At 39.5% G+C, this 10334-nt stretch overlaps 1 pseudogene; it reads right to left on the minus strand.

Annotated features, from left to right (window-relative positions):
* Positions 1 to 354: 354 nt before the first annotated feature.
* Positions 355 to 448, minus strand: LOC130033826 (uncharacterized; annotated as a pseudogene).
* Positions 449 to 10334: the final 9886 nt, after the last annotated feature.

Genomic DNA, 10334 nt, shown 5'->3' on the forward strand with positions numbered 1-10334 from the left:
AATGACTTTCACTGTCTCTGATAACCTTTAGCCTGAAGTCCATGTGGTCTGATACTAGTATGGCCACTCCAGCTTTGTGGAGGTGATATTTTCTTGAAAACTTGTTTCCCAGACTTTTACCTTTAGCCCATGGGTGCTTTGATTGTTCAGATGTGTTTCCTGCAGGCAGCAGAATGAATGTTGGTTTCAGTTTTCTAATTCATCTTCCCATTCTGTGCCTCTGAATTGGCACATTTAGTCCATTGACATTGAGAGAGATTTTTGTGATTGGGATTTGTGCTCTCTTTATGTAGAATTTTTGTACTCGTGGGGATTGTCTTAGCTTAAAGTAGATCTGTTCATTCTTCTTGCAACAAAAATATGGAATGCTTTACAAGTTTGCATATCATCTCTGTGCAAGGACCATGCTCATCATTTTATCATTTCAATTTTAGTATATGTGTTAAACTTAGTAGGAGTTAATTTTTCCATATTTTTCTCTTCTTATTACTTTGAGTGTTGTCCTTCCTCACTCCTATGGCAGACAATGATTCCTAATCAAGGAATGTATTTCAAAGCAGCATGAATAAATAGATTTAGAAATTTAATGTCCCAGAAAGAAAAATATGGTTTTTACCATATTATCTTTTACCATACCCTAGGCATCAGTTTTACAAAATAATTCTTTTGGAAGATGGGATATGAGTTTGTTTAATGTCGTTCCCTGAAACCTTAATTAAGACCATTAAACTAGAGCCTTTTGCTGTTCTCGCCTCAGTCTCGTGTACATCTCCAGGAAAAGGTGGATGGTGTTGTCTGCACTTTGACCACCTTGAATGTATGTAGGATTTTTCTCCTGAAGGATGAGGTGAGAAGCATATTGATGATTTCATTCCACCTTATTACAAGTTCAACTTGAACGGAAGGTGAGACTCATGTGGCTCCTATAAAGGACAGAACAAAGGGTCTCAGTGAAGTTTAATGGCCAACTGATATTAACAACATAGATGACTCATAGTAACCTGTGTGCATCTTTGTGTATAGTGAGTTTCATATCTACTGATAGTGATTCTCAGTCATGACACATGGGAAAAACGGATCTGTAATTAAAAATCTTGTTCTCTGAGCAGAGTGGGCTCTCTGACGTGATTGAACAAGTTTGTAGTAATTTATTACTAAGCACATAAGTATTTTCAATGATGCGTACTTTTCGATCTAAAATTAATTCCAAATATGTCTAAAACAACAGTCTCCTGACCTCGCACCTGGCTTTCCTCACTGGGGCCCCTTGGAGATGGCGGGGTGAGATTCCCTCACCGCCCTGAGCATAGCCCCGGCAGCTGAAGACCTCTGCAACCAGCCATAGGTACGCTTAGAGACCACTCTTCCCAAGCTTGAAGGAGCCTCATGCATGAAGGAACTGGAAGAGGAACCCAAATGTGCGGGACCAGGGCATGAGATCTCCATGGCTGCTCAGATCAAGAATGTGCCCGCTCCTTCCAGATCCCCCATCTTCTAGTAATTAAGTGTTACAACCACGAACTACCCCTGGATCCATGTAATTCCCTCAATAGCCAACATCCAGAGACTGGATCTTATTTAGAAGACAGCAACTCTGATTGTCCAGTTCTCACTCTCAGAGAACCTGGTAGGCTTCTGCGAGTATCTTGCCCGCATGGTGGAGTCTTTGTTTCTGGTCAGTTTCTTTTGAGGTACAGAAGCTGCTTAATTTAAGATAGTTCCCTTTGTTTATCTCTGCTTCCAGTTGCTTGGCAAGTGGCGTGTTATATTTGAAGATACCTTTAGCTTCAATATCGTGGAGGGATTTGCCAACCTTGTCATCACTGTACCTGAGGGATTCTGCTGTGATGTTGAGGACTTTGACCTATTTTTATCTGACTTTTGTGCATGGTGTTAGGTAGAGGTCTGAGCTATTTTTTTTTGCATGCAGCTGTACAGTTTTTTCTGCACCGTTTGTTTAGAAGGACTCTCTTAAACCACTTAACGTTTCTTGCTCCCTTATCAAAGATTAGATGATTATATATTTGAGGGTGTGTGTCAGTATATTCAATCCTTTTCCATTGGTCTGCAGCTGAGCCTTTGTTTCAGTCCCATGCTGTTCTCATTATTATCGTTTGCAGTAGAGTTTGAGGTTGGGGAAGGTGATGCCTCCATCGTCTTTCCCCCAAGAATTGCTTTAGCTATTCGTGTGCGTTTATTGTTCCATGTGAATTTCAGGAATGCTTGATCAATTTCTTTGAAGAATGTCATGGGTATCTTTATAGGGATCAAGTTGAATTTTTACAATGCTTCTTGGAGAATTGCCATTTTGACAATGTTAATTCTCCCATTCCATAAGTAGTATATATGTTTCCATTTCCTCGTGTCCTTTTTAATTTCCTATTGTATAGGTCCTTTACCTCCTTAGTTAAGCTGATTCCAAGGTTCTTGATTTTCTGAGGCACGATTATGAATAGGAGTGCTTTTTCATGTCACTTTCTTCTCTCTCATTATTTGCATATAAAAAATCCATAGACTTTTCGGTATTGAGTTTATAGCCTGCAATTTTACTATAAAAGTCTATTGCCTCTAGGAGTTTTTTCGCAGAGATTTTAGTATTCTCTAAATATTGTATGATATCTTCTGTGAATAGTGAGAGATTATTTCTACCTTTCATACATGAAAAACCCTTAATATCTTTTTCTTATCTATTTTCTCTTCCAAGTACTTCCAGTACTACATTGAACAGAAGAGCCAAAATGAATTTTTACTTAGCACATTCTGTCTGTAAATTTCTATGCTAAGAACGGTGGAAGAAACAGTGATATCTTAGTAATTTACAAGTAAATTATGAAGACAGATAATTTAAAAGAATTTCTTTGTATAAATTTCCAAAATGTGTAGCTTTTATTAAATATATTAAAAATAAATCGTAGGTCTTGATTATACCATGAAGATTGTTTTCCTGTTAGAAGTTACCCTTCTAAAATGCAATAAAGAGACACATTTTGAAAATGTTGATTATTCGTTCATTCATTCAATGAATATTTGTTAGTCTGGTTGTGCAGTGCCTGCAGGAAGTCAACCTGTACCCTCAGGTGAGTGCATCAATAGTCTGATGGTGTCTTCATGCTTCCTGATAACCTCAAATCGCCACTGTGCCTCTGGCTGGCTCCCAACAACTCAGGACTACGTTTCCTGAGAAATTAAACTCCCGAAAGATATGTGGGGGCCATGTTCACAAACCCACCCCTGGCTCAGCTATACAAGCTAATGGATTGGTCTTGTTTCAGAGACCCATAGACAAATCTCGAAGATATCAACAGCCACAGTTAACCCTGGAACTGCAAAAGGCTGAAGACACTAGGGTAAATCGGAGGGAAGCAGTTTAGTTTGGTGCCCACCCAACCAAAACCCAGTGCAGCCACTTTCTCCCACAATACAAAATCGCCACCATGCCCTCCTCTGGTTTCCACCGTCTCAGGATGGCTCTCCCTGAAACATAACAGCTGAAATTTCGGATATGTGTGTTTTGTGACTGAAATCTCCAGGCTTTCTCTGGGCAGGATGGGCATCCCACACCCACTTCCCTGTACTTATGGAAGCCTCAGCAGTCATTTCCATACCTCAAAGCTACTCCAGGCTTACCTTCCTGATAAAAATGCTAAATTCCTTGAACAAACATGATGACCTCTTAGTACCTTTATGAGACCCTTAATGCACAAAATAAAAAGGAGACAAAGAGAAAGAATTAAAGATCCTGCCATAGAGACAGGCTGGGGGTGGGGGTAGTTTGTTGGGGGATGGTTTTAGGGAACCAGGAATATTGGTTTTGGGAAATGTACACTAGAGGAAGGATGGAAGTTGGATCGTTGTATGACTGGAAGCAAATTATGAATAGATTTGTAATGGTCTATATCACAGATATTCAATAAAACATTAAAAATACTGATGTAACTTTAAAACCCAGCATAACTATTTTTGTGTTCTCTGTAGGAAAAAAATGTTACTCACCTGTGTGCCAATAGCTTGTAGAAAGCCAAACCCAAAGATATATCAATGACTGTCTTTGGCATGAATACTGTAATTGCAGCTATGTTATGTTTTAGAATCAGTTCGTGGACAAGACGTCAAGAGGAGCAGTGGCAAAGTGCATCAATGTTGAATGGATAATGTTTCAGGAGCTTGCAAGGGAGATGGGAAGATTTGGCATGAGAAAAGGGAAGAAACAGAAGAGTGAAGTACTAAAAGTATCATGAGAAAAATGCAAGGGAGGACATTTCCTGGCAAGTGTCACACTCTGTTGAGCTTTTGGTGAGGATAGGTATTAGAAAGTATCTTTCCCATTTAGTGGTAAAAAGGTTACTTTGATGGGTATATTTAAAATTTACTTTAACGATTAGAATCACTAAGAGATACACAGTTTCAAAGTTTCTCATAATTGAGTTTCAGTCATCTAATGTTCTAGAACCTTTCCAGTATATTGGGGCATTTTTGAAGGAATATCCCTGGTTCGAAGACTAGGGCATCTGAATCTTAACACATTTCACCAAATATATGATCTGTACTCACATGATTTACACTGTCTCCCCTGCTCTTTGATTTATGTTTTCATGCAATATTTCCTTGTGAACCTCACCTCAACTGAGGCTCCCTTTTTAAGACAAGTACATGTTTCTGGGGCATTACATATTTTTTGGTTTCTGGGAGAGTCTGTAAAGCAATGCTCAGGAGGTGTGGGGGCACTACAGACAATTTTCAGAAAACGTGGCCATGGTGCTTGGGGTCCTCTGAGTCTATGCAGCCTTTGATACTCTGGCAATCATGTGGCGCTGGGAGTCAAATTGAGTGCATGTGAGACAAGTTTCATAAGCACTACACTATCTCTTGCGGCCCTGGGTATTAGATTTATGTCAGCATTCTGAGGTCCTCCCTTTTGTCAGAAAGCAGAGACTCGTGCAGGAGAAAGTGATAGAGACTTTAGGGTTTAGCTAGGTTGACTGAGTGGCTGGTGATACCATTAAGATTGGAACATAATGTATAAATAAAACAAGAGCCCCATGCTTTTTCCCGCTGAACTCGATACCCTCCACAGGGGGACACCTGCGGGGGACACCTGCAGCAGCTCCTTGGGACTGTCCATCACCTAATCAGCGCCTCCCCTCCAGCTGGGTAGGGGGAGCACAAGCCAGGTTCACCACTCCTCACCCGCAGCTCCCCGGGTTTTCCTGCAGAACTGGACACCCTCCAGAAGGGGACACCTGAGGCAGCTCAGGGGAAGTTATAGAGTTATGGAGAGGACAAAGGGGGAATACACAAGACTCTAAGAAAGATAAACTTGGTACAGGGTTATAAACCCATAAGAGGAGAAATTGCATGGGCCTGATGAATAGTGGGGTAGAGTCAGAGGAACAGTATTGCTGACAGGGCATTTTCTCTGCACGCAAGAAGGACCCAGTTCAATTCTTGCAATCCTTTATGGTCCTCAGAGAACCACCAGATGTGAAACTTGAGCGCAGAGCCAGGAGTAAGACCAGAGCACAGTCAAGTATGTCCCATCCCTGGTGTCCTCCAAAAAAAAAAAAAATGGGAGAAATGGCACAGTCTGGGGATTAGGATTAAAAGAAAAAATTCGGAATAGGCTAAAGAAGAAAGATGAGTCAAAGGTGACCGGAAATAAAGTTAAAATTCTTTCATGGAGTCTGTGTTTATGCCTCATGGCCACTTTTGGAAAATAACGAAATTTGAGACACATCTCTAAAAGTTTCGGGTGGTCTAATCATAAATGATGGCTGGGGGTTGTGAACACATAGACTGGGGAATGAACCTTCCAGATGAGTGGTCAACGGCCTCAGAGTCATTCAAGGATGACTCTTAACAGGGACCAAGCCAAGAGAACTGTTGCAGCATGAAGCCTGAAGATGAGCTCCTGGGAGATGCAAAGATAAGTCACCATGTCCTCTGGCCCTCTGTTCAGCACCCCTAGCTGCACCATTTCCCTTATTCCTAACAATATTCAGAGTCGCTATCACGGTGACACTTTGCTAGCTAGTATCAACAATGAGGTCCATTGCCTCTGTAAGTCTTTGCATTTGTAAACTCCCCGCTGTGAGAAAGCCTGCTTTCAGGCAATGGCATCTGGACATTTCTGGCAGGGGGAGCTCAAATTATATTACCTTGAGTGGCTGCTCTGTGGTCTTCCATGGTTCCTGGTGCCTGTAGCCTTCTCTAAACATCGCTGTTAACTGCAACTCACACAAGAACCAACGTTATCAGTGTCATTGGGGCTGCCTTGGGGGATGTACTGGACTAAGACATGCGCACTAGGTCACCACGACCAAAGCGGTTGGTACCGCTTAACCTTGAGCCTGGAAGGTGGTGGTGGAAAGAGATGGTCCTGGGAGAGTTAATGGGGTGATGGATGGATGGCAAGGAAACCGGGAAAGGTAGGGAACTGGACAGCTGGTGATCATCATAGGAGAGTTGGTAGATGTGTTTTAATCACATTAATATGTTTTTCAGAAATGTTAAGCAAAACAAAAATATGAAAACAAGATAGGTTCCAAAGAACAGGTTACATATAAGACCGAGATAGCTGAAAGGGCTGGCATTCCTTCTGGAGCTTTCAATCATACCATTTACTAAGGTTGGTATTTTCACGTTACTTAGATGTGGAGAGGAATAATTAGAAACAGAATGCCACCAGAAAAGCAAACTGGATGACCACCTTTCATAAAAGCCATGTGAAAGGTGTTCACATGGATCCCAAATGCAAGTGGGTTAACAGGAACATATATTTAATTAAGTCTGCTTGGTACCAGTAACTACTTTTTTGGAAATGGAGGAAAACGAATACAGTTTCTGACACACTTGAGAATAAACTGCTAACAAATTTTCCCAGGAAAGGGTAGTTGACTGGCTGGGAACAGAAAAATTTGAAAAGTGTTTTGCTACCTTTCACGTATGGCTAAAGGAAAATGATCCCAGTAAACTCTCAAAATTAACAAGCTTCAACTCCCTTGAAGGAAAGTTGTATACAATGTGGAAAAACTGCTGGGAGAAAAGTCTGAAATGATAGGAAAAGAGACAATAAGTGCAGAAGGAAGGACTTGACATTTGGGTTCCTCTGAAAAAAAAGCTTGAAACAACAAGATCTGGTGAGCACATGATTTACTGGGAATGGGATCTGAGAGGAAAATAGTGATATCAGGGATGTGAAAAAGGAACATCCAAATTAAGGAAGACTTAATTAGCTGATTACCACATGGGCAACATGGTTGCAAGACTACCAGAACTTACCAAGGAATTTACTTTAATTTTCTTTCTTTTATATGGTCAATTAGAACATGTATTCTTTGCATAATTCAATGACAATTTGGAGTGTTCATTTCTTTCTCATTATTCTTGTCACTTGTGTAAGCATCTTAAACACCTGCTGTATAACAGAATTATTTGATCAGACTTACTATTTACTATAATATTTAGTTGAGATTACTGAAAACTAGGTCTAAAATGAAGTTTGTTTTGATTAGTAGAAGTAGAATAGCGAGCACTAGGGATGGAATTCGTGATTATAGGGTACCACATTCAGTTCTTAATAAAACAAGTAAAAGAAAGTGTCCAAAAGAGACTATTGAAAAAGACATCCATCTCTGTTTAACATGTAAATTCAGCATTTTTTATATTAAATTGAAAATTAATTAATATTCCTGTATTTGGTCTTTTAAAGACATTCAAGTTTGGTTAAGGAATCAAACACTGCCAATGAAATCATAAAAATTTAATCATAAAATCGTGATTACTACTTAAGTGTCCAAGGATGTCAGTGCTAAGAATTATTTCCGTTGATCTCACTTGTGCATATGATAGGCATATGAATACATCTGTGTGAATAAATAATTGATATCTAATTTAGAGTCTCACCATACATGGTTGTGGGTATTGTGAAATAGTTATATATATTTTCATAATTTTGCAATAACATCTCTGGGTGTGAATCCTTGAATCATAAATACCTTTTCGTATGTTCCAGCACTAGCTCCTCCCATATTAATTACTATATATATGACCTCCTCAGGAGTCATTTGCTTTTTTCACTTTGTTTTAGTCCTTCTCTCTCTATTTTCAAATGTGAGTTATCTGTATCAAATCAAGGTGCATGTATTTGGTGTGGCAATTTTAATCTTTATGAGTAATTTATATTTTATTCATTTATTTTTTAATTGAATCACCATAAGATGGGCTATTACAAAGCTATTTTATGCAGTTTACTTTTTAATCCTCTCAGTTAAGCCAGGGAAAATCTCTTACTCGGGAAATTCAGAATTTCCATATTTCAAGTGAATCAAAACGGATTGTTCTTGTATTTTTTTATTTTTTTATTATTTTTTGATAAAAACGGGACCACCAAATAATGGGTGTTGGGAGGATGCTCCCAGGATGCATGCTGTTCTTTCAAGAAGCCAGAGAGACGTCTTCAGGCAGGAAGAGCAGCTCAGCAGCAGGGTCTCTTGGATGGGTTTGGTGCATTTTTATTTCAGAAATTGATTTAGGGTTTCTAACCAATCTGAAAATGGCTTGGGATTTAAAATGAAGGTCACATAAAGAACTGAGTGCTGAAAGGAGGAAAAGGATAAGCATGATAATCTTTCAGTACCTGTATTGCAAACCATAATGTGCAAAAGGAAAGAATGGGGGGAACAGGAGAAAGAGACAGACAGCGAGACATACAGACACAGAGACAGACAGAGAGAGAGAGAGAGATAGACAGAGTCAAAGAGAGAAGAAAAGAGTCTGCCATCGATCACAGAGGCTGGCTGGGGGTGGGTGGCAGGAGGGAAAATGGGGACATTAGTGGTTGGAAATGTACACTGTCATGAAGGAATGGGTGTTGGAACACTATGATGGAAACTCAATCACAACTTTGTAGCTGTGTATCTGTGTAATTGTGCATTTAATTTAAAAATTTTAAGGAAAAAATAAGATTTCAAATGAAAAATTATAGAGATTTCTGACGAAACAGGCATTGTGACAGAAACCTCACTGCTTGAGCAACAAAACTTTCAGAGAGGGCAATTTCAAAATTTCAAAAATTCCCATATTAAAGCAGTCAGAAGCAAAACACCTGTTGTGTCCCCAGCCATAAGAGTGAGCTGCACACACTCTTTACGATAGCCAGAATCTGGGAAAAACCTGAGTGCCCCATAAATGAAGACTGGTTAAAGAAACATTGGTACCTTGCCACAATGGAGTACTATGTAGGGGTTAGAAAAGATGAAGTCATGAAATTTACATACAAGTGGTACTACATAGAGAGTATCATGTTAAGCGAAACGAGTCAGAAAGAGAGGAACAGACAGGGCAAGATTGCATTCACCAGGAGAACATAAAATAACAAAATAGGAGACCAACTCCAAGAGTGGCCGAGGTTAGTGTCAGGAATTTTTCTTCATAGCTTGGAGACCAACCACACTCGCTAGCAGAAAAGGCAGCTCAGATAGAGAACGGAGCACCAAATAAAGGGTGTTGGGAGGATCCTCCCAGGATGGGAGAGCATGCTGAACATAGACTATTAGAACAAACATGATTGTCACTCAATGCCTCTTTTGCAAACCACAATGCCTAAAAAGGAGAGAGAGAACCAAGGGGAATGCCCTGCCACAGAGTCAGGGTGGGAGGAGGGGATGGGGGATTGGAGCGATACTGGGACCCATTGGTGTTGGGAAATGGGCACTGGGGGAGGGATGGGTATTTTATCATTGTATAATTGAAACCCATGCACAAAAATTTGTAAGTCTACAACTGTACCTCATGGTGTCTCAGTAATAAAAAATTAGAATTAAAAATAAAAAAAATTGGAACATAAAGTAAAAATAAAACAAGAGAAAGATCTAACAATAGCAAAGAGGACTATAGTACTCAAAACGTTGACAAACAGGCACACTGGCAAGTATTTTTAAATACGCATCCAGGAGAGAATATAGCATTGTTCATGAACAAATCTACTATATGGATTCCTCTCATCCTTGAAATGGAAAAGGACAATGTGTTACAGTTACCAATTTGTAAATAAGATATATACCACCTATTGCTTGCTAGGTTTCTATGCTCTACGAAGTATTATTCTAATTTTTAAATTTACTTTAATGATTAAAACAGTGTTTGCCTGCATTAAACTTTTTAATTAAACGTTTTATTAGAAATGATTTTTAATTATTAAAAATATTTTATTCACATTTCATTTTCTAAAAGAAACATATAGGCCAAAGAGCTAGTGCAGCATGTAGAGGGTGTTTACCTTGTATGCAGCTAACCTGAGTTCAATTCCCAGAACCCTGAGCCCACCAGGGGTGATC

The sequence above is a fragment of the Sorex fumeus genome, unplaced genomic scaffold (genome assembly GCF_029834395.1).
Source record: "Sorex fumeus unplaced genomic scaffold, SorFum_2.1 ptg000054l, whole genome shotgun sequence".
Classification (NCBI taxonomy): domain Eukaryota; kingdom Metazoa; phylum Chordata; class Mammalia; order Eulipotyphla; family Soricidae; genus Sorex; species Sorex fumeus.